Below are 7,372 nucleotides of genomic sequence, written 5' to 3'. Positions count from 1 at the left end.
GGGCCACATGCTGACCTGACAAAAGCTCAGGGGAGGCCTGCATGGCATTCTTGCAAACTCGGAGACCTAAAGTAACCACAAAGGATGGTCTGAAATTAAACCTTAACTAAAAGCAGTTATGGTGGGCAGTTATGTCCTAGGCCAGTATCTTCACTGACAAGGTCAACCTTTACCTTAACTGAGCCTATCTGTCTTTTTGCATCTATGATAACATACCCTTGAAATGTCTGGGTAACTTGTGACTTCCCTGTATCTGGAGCCCCTGGGGCACAACCAAATGCGCTGGGTACCAAGACAGATAACACAAATTCCTTCATCATCATGTTAATTGTTCCTGCACCCACCTAAGTATGTGTCCATCATTTTACTTTTTATCCAGTCCCAGGGGTTTCCCTGCTTTGCTTTATCCCTCCTCCTTAATCTATCACCAATGAATTTCATGTAACCCACCTATGTACCTCCTTTGATTGAAATGTATAAATACAAATGTAACCCTGCCATTCTCCGGAGCACTATCTCAATTCATTGAGGTTCTGCTTCCCAGCATATGTCGACAGTTTGGCTCAAATAAACTCACCAAAAATTCTTTACAGGTTTCAATGTTTTTTTTACGTTAACAATAGTAATCAAAGCCTTTTAAATCCCACATACTCTAATCCTATTGCTTCCAAATATTTTCTTCCAGAATCTGAGGATGAAATGTAAATATATTGCTTTTCTGTAAATGTAGCTGACCATTTTCATAGCAGAAAATTCAATATACGAAACAATTCTAAATGAAAGATGAAAGGTGTGTGTGTGCGTGTGTGTGTGTGAGTGTGTGTATGGCAGTGGTTCTCAACCTGGGGATCTCGACCCCTTTGGCAGTCGAACGACCCTTTCACAAGGGTCGCCTAAGACCATCCTGCATATCAGATATTTACATTACGATTCATAACAGTAGCAACATTACAGTTATGAAGTAGCAACAAAAATAATTTTATGGTTGGGTCACAACATGAGGAACTGTATTTAAAGGGCCAGAAGGTTGAGAACCACTGGAGGGAAAGTGGGTCAGAAAGGAAGAGCATTTATTTCTTGGGAATAGTTTTTGCCTTTTAGTTTTCCTACTCCTAGGACACTTCATGTCCTGAGAGTATTACTGTCTTTTATTGCTCAGTCTTTCTCTAGGGAAATTACCCAGGACTCTTCGCTAAAGACCTGTCATTATTTGTAGGCCGCTTTCCCAATTGTGAACTGTAGCTTTCTCAATCAACATCAATATTAAGGTTTTTTTCTCTTACCTCAAGAAATGTTGAGTGTTTTTGTTTTTTTATTCATGCTTGTGCTTTCCCCCACTTTGCAGTGTGTTTCCCATAGACCAATTAAAATATCATGTATCTTTCTAGACCTTATTTGCCCACCCCCAACCTCCATGAACCCTCCTGGGACATCCTACTAGGACTTGGGCTCTTCCTTCTGTGAACTCACATGAAGTACATTTTGTGGTACCGAGCAGGCATTTATCATATACTATCTTATAGCAAGGCTGTCCAAGATCGGCTTGGTGAGGGCAGGCATCTTGACGTTTTGTATATTATATAGCAGCCACAGTTCTAAAAGTTCTTAGACCGTACTATAATTTCCATTGCCCTTACCACCTTTAGCACCCCCCACCCCAATTGTTACTTTTGTAGCTTACTTTCTATGGTCAGTCTGTATAACATTTGATTGTATATGCCACCAATTTCCTTCTGTTATTTTCCTTTGGTTGAATGCTATGGTAAACGCCATTCCTGATCAAGACCAACTCTGCCTACTCCATGTCTGCACATGGGTTTATTTTGTTTAATTGGTGAAGGAAACTTTATTATTTTTTTAATTTTTAAAATTTCTCTTTTTATTTAAGTACAGTTGATATATAATATTAGTTTCAGCTGTACAAAATAATGATTTGACATTTTTATACCTTAAATATGATCACAGTGCAAACTTATCACAATATTATTGACTATATTCTCTTCATATTTTTCACCCACCGCTCCACTCCTTCCTCTTTGGTAACCATCCATTTAGTCCTGTTTTTATGGGTCTGTTTTTGTTTTGTTTTTCAGATTCCACATATAACTGAGACCATACAGTATTTGTCTTTCTCTGTCTGACTATTTCACTTAGCATGATATTCTCTAGGTCCATTCATGTTGTTGCAGATGGAAAATTTCATGATTTTTTTCTATTTTATAGCAGCTTTATTAAAATATAATTCATATACCATACAGTTCACCCATTTAAAATGTATAATTCAGTGGTTTTTAGTATATGCACAGAATAGTGCAACCATTATCACAATCAATGTTAGAACATTTTCATTACTCCAAAAAGATACCCAGTGCCCATTAGTAGTCACTCCCCATTTTTTCCCAAACCTCTTCTTTTTTGGTTGTTTATTTTTTAATAACTCTTTGCTTTAGCTTTTATCCCAGTCAAATAGGGGTTTACTACTTTGGAGCTCTGACTTTCTTTCTTTCTTTCTTTTTTTTTAAATTAAATCTTTATTGTTCAGATTATTGCAGTTGTTCCTCTTTTTTTCCCCCCATAGCTCCCCTCCACCCGGTTCCCACCCCATTCTCGGCCCTTACCCCCACACCCTCACTGTCCTCATCAATAGGTGTACGATTTTTGTTCAGTCTCTTCCCGCATCCCCCACACCCCTTTCCCCCCTGAGAATAGTCAGTCCACTCCCTTTCTATGCCCCTGATTCTATTATATTCACCAGTTTATTCTGTTCATCAGATTATTTATTCACTTGATTTTTAGATTCACTTGTTATTAGACATTTATTTGTTGTTCATAATTTGTATCTTTACCTTTTTCTTCTTCTTCCTCTTCTTAAAGGATACCTTTCAGCATTTCATATAATACTGGTTTGGTGGTGATGAACTCCTTTAGCTTTTCCTTATCTGTGAAGCTCTTTATCTGACCTTCACTTCTGAATGATAGCTTTGCTGGATGAAGTAATCTTGGTTGTAGGTTCTTGCTATTCATCACTTTGAATATTTCTTGCACTCCCTTCTGGCCTGCATAGTTTCTGTTGAGAAATCGGCTGACAGTAGTATGGGTACTCCCTTGTAGGTAACTAACTGTTTTTCTCTTGCTGCTTTTAAGATTTTCTCTTTGTCTTTTGCTCTTGGCATTTTAATTATGATGTGTCTTGGTGTGGTCCTCTTTGGATTCCTTTTGTTTGGGGTTCTCTGTGCTTCCTGGACTTGTAAGTCTATTTCTTTCACCAGGTAGGGGAAGTTTTCTGTCATTATTTCTTCAAATAGGTTTTCAATATCTTGCTCTCTCCCTTCTTCTGGCACCCCCATAATTTGGATGTTGGTGTGCTTGAAGTTGTCCCAGAGGCTCCTTACACTATCTTCATATTTTTGGATTCTTTTTTCTTTTTGTTTTTCTGGTTGGGTGTTTTTTGCTTCTTCATATTTCAAGTCTTTGACGTTATTCTTGCGATCCTCTAGTCTGCTGTTGGAACTCTGTATAATATTATTTATTTCAGTCAGTGTATGCTTAATTTCTAGTTGGTCCTTTTTCATATCCTTGAGGGTCTCACTAGATTTCTTGAGGGTCTCACTAAATTTATCGGCAGTCTCACTAGACTTATTGAGGGTCTTACTAAATTTATCGGCTGTTTCTAGAAAATTCTTGAAAAACCTTATAACTGTGATTTTCAACTCTATATCCAGTAGTTTGCTTTCCTCCATTTCTGTCATTTGTGACCTGTTTCTTTGTCTCCGCATTTTTTATGCTTGCCTGTGTTGATAGAGTGGCTTTCTGTGCTAGGTGTCCTATAGAGCCCAGTGGCTCAGCCTCCCCAATTACCTGAGATGGACACTCTTGGTGCACCCCTTTGTGGGCTTTGTGCACAGTCTTGTTGTAGTTAAGCCTTGATTGTTGTAGGTATCCCTGGGAGGAATTGACCTCCAGGCCAATTGGCTGTGAGAATCAGCTGTGTCTACAGTGGGAGAACTTCAGTGCTGGAGACACCCTTCTGGGGCAAGACTTGCTTCAGTGGGGCTTTGGTGCTCACTGAGTCTGCCCCCTGAGTGTGTCCCTTATGGATCTGAAGAGTTGTAATCTGGATGGTCCCACTCTGACCACTGGGTACACTGGCTCTTGGATCTCTAAGGAGGTGGTAATTTAGCCTCTGCCTGAGGCTACCCAGCAGGAGCTATGGAGAGATCTGCAGATTCCTCTTCTTTGTTTGGGGTTTGGAGGTGCCCAGATGAGTCCCAGCTGTGAAGCAATGCAAGCTGCTGTGGGGCCTTGGGCCTTCTTTTGGAAGTTCTGGGTCTCTCTGACCCAGCTGCAGTTTGTTAGGTAATTTTCAGATTGCAAAGGGCCAGGCCTTTCTTATGCAAAAGCCTCTGTGCACAGCTTGGGTGGGGCAGGGTCTCAGGGAATTAACAGGGTGGAGCAAACAGCTATGGCTGATCCTCAGCCCTGCCCTAAGAGGCCCTGGATCTCAGTGTCCCGGTAATCGCTGCAAGAACCTCTGAGAGAAAGCCGCCCTCGAGTTCCGCCTGCTGCCAGATAGTCCAGTTTCTCCCGGTATGAGTCTGGGTCCCCAGAGACTCGCCTGGAACTGGAGTTCAGAGCAGTCGGGAGCTTGAGACTCCCTCCCGATTGAAAAAGACAACCATGTCCTCAGTTGCCAGCCCTTTCCACGTGCGCCTCCATATCTCTGCACTTTACTTCCGCACCTCCCTTGAGTTTCAGTGTGCTTTTCTCTTTCCTTCTAGTTGTAGAATTTCCACTCAGCCAGCTTTCCTGTGGTTCTGGATGATGTCCGTTTTGTCTTTTAGTTGTATTTTTGAAGTGGTTGTGCGAGGCAGCAATTTCAGGTGTTTACCTATGCCACCATCTTGGTTTCCTCTGATTTTTTTATTGCTGTGTAATATTCCATTGTGTTGTATATTTACCATACCTTTTTAAAATCTATTTATCTAGCGATAGACACCTACAATCTCTTCAAATGGTATTGGAAAAACTGGACAGATACATGAAAAAAAAATAGTACTGGACCACTTTATTACACCACATACAAAAATAAACTCAAAATGAATTAAAGATTTAAATATATGGTCTGAAACCACAAACTCCTAGTAAATTATTTGACATCAGTCTGAGTAATATCTTTTTGTTGTTGCTGTTGTTGTTTTATTGATTTCAGAGAGAGGAAGTAGCCTCAGGTAGGAGCAGGAGCAGGGAAGGTCTTCCGTACAACAAAAGGGAACACAGATATAAAGTACATCTGCTAGTGTGAAGATGAACATGCACTTCTGATGGCTTTCATTTTCCCTGTGCAATCAGAAGCAAGGTTATCAGCTAAGAGTGAGGAGGATGGAGAAGAACCAATTTTGAGAAGGTATGGAACAACCCCATTAAAGAGTAAATTGTCAAGGACAGCATTGAATTGTCTAGTAGATGTTCTAGGATAGTACTATTCTATAGAATTATGATGCAAGCCACATATAAAACTCCAAGTTTTTAGTAGCCACCTTAAAAGGTAAGAAGAAATGGGAAAATTACCAAATATGACAAAGGTGAATATACCCTTAAGTAGTAACAGACATAATTACACTAGGGATATTGAGATAAGATGATTTGGGATTATAACATATGGCATCACAAGTGTCCTTATGAGGAAGAGGCAACGGGAAACAATATAGGCAGAAGAGGAGACAGCAATGTGACAGAGACATAGGTTGGAATGACGTATCTACAAGTCAAGGAATGCTGACATCAAACAGAAGCTGGAAGAGGCAAAGAATGGATCCTCCCCTCCAGCCTCCAGCAGGAGCTGCCTGCTGATTACTGGGTTTTGGACTTCTGGTCTCCATAACTTCGAGAGAATTCCTGCTTTTAAGGTACCCGTTTGTGATCATTTGTTGCAGCAGCCGTAAGAAACTAAATACACCTGTTTTCCTTATTAGAATATAAGCACAGGCTATTGTCTGTGGCTGTTTCATCAGTACTGTAGAAACATCTGGCCAGAGCAGCAACTCAATCAATATTTGATGAATAAAAACATAGAAGTCATATGGTTATTAATTGAAGCTTTTTTTAAACTTGGGATTTGATTCCTTTAGAAAGTTCCGAAGTCTTATATATTTTCATAAATAACTAAACTCAAAGAAAAAGTCTGACAATTTTAAAAGTTAAACTAATCAGCACATTTTGGTCAAGTTTTGAGTTAAGAATAATTATGTAGCTATTATTTAATAAGTGATTATTATGGTGACCATTGTAACAATGACTGTCCAGGCCACGCTAAAGAGTACATTTTCTCTTCTCTCTTACCGCAAAGACTGCATATATATAGGTTTAAAAAGGAACATTTTAAGCTTTAATATTGTGGGCTGCTTTAGTCCACAGCCATATATATCATCATCATCACAACAAAAATAATAGTAATGAAAATTCTTAAATTTTTGTGGTTCCAGAAGTGTTTTGGGGAGATTTGGTCATCTTGGAGTCAGGCCACAGATTTAAATGTAAAACCATATAGTTCCCAGAGCAGTAGCATGAGTACACTTTGTGGATGTCTCTTCATAGTGTTGAGAAAATTTGAGTCATGTGATTTTTTTCCTGCTGAACTTCCTTGGATATTTCACCCTCCCATTGCCCTGGACTCATGTTTGAATGATCTATAACAATGATTTCTGGGTGGTAGAATAAAGGTAGAGGCCATACAGGAACTTTCTAAGTAGAGCTGACAAGCAAGTGACAAAGTAGTGCCTCCACCCTTTCTCTTGTCTTTAGATGTTTTCCTCATCCTCACTACCTTCTGTACTTTCTGAAAGCCCCAAGAGCTCCCAGGTCAGCCTGATCCTACATCTTCTTGACTACACACTTTATACATTTTAAAAAATGTTTTAATTGACATATATATATATATATAGAGAGAGAGAGAGAGAGAGAGAGAGAAAGAGAAAGAGAGAGAGAGAGAAGAGAGAGAGGTGAAAGAAACATTGATCGGTTGCCTCCCATATACCCTGACTGGGGATCAAACCCACAACCTGGGTATGTGCCCTGACTACTGGGAATTGAACCTTCCACCTTTTGGTGTGTGGAAGGACTTCTAACCAACTGAGCCACACTGGCCAGGGATCACATGTTATACTTTTTAATATACATTTTCATAATTTTTCTTTTGTGTCTTCAGAACCAGTTCTCTCCCTCCATTTAAATGCTTTCCTAACATATCTGACACAGTTTTTCCTCAAAGTGGATTCCCTTCCTTGGTTTCAATGAAAACCTTTGGAGAGTAGGAAATCATTTAGATAGTTATTTCATACAGAACACAGTACTTCAAGAATTAAGTCTTTCCTGT

The sequence above is a fragment of the Myotis yumanensis genome, unplaced genomic scaffold (assembly GCF_028538775.1).
Source record: "Myotis yumanensis isolate MYYU_CA2020_CCGP unplaced genomic scaffold, mMyoYum1.0.hap1 SCAF_3, whole genome shotgun sequence".
Taxonomy (NCBI): domain Eukaryota; kingdom Metazoa; phylum Chordata; class Mammalia; order Chiroptera; family Vespertilionidae; genus Myotis; species Myotis yumanensis.
Note: the sequence above shows the minus strand (reverse complement) of the source record.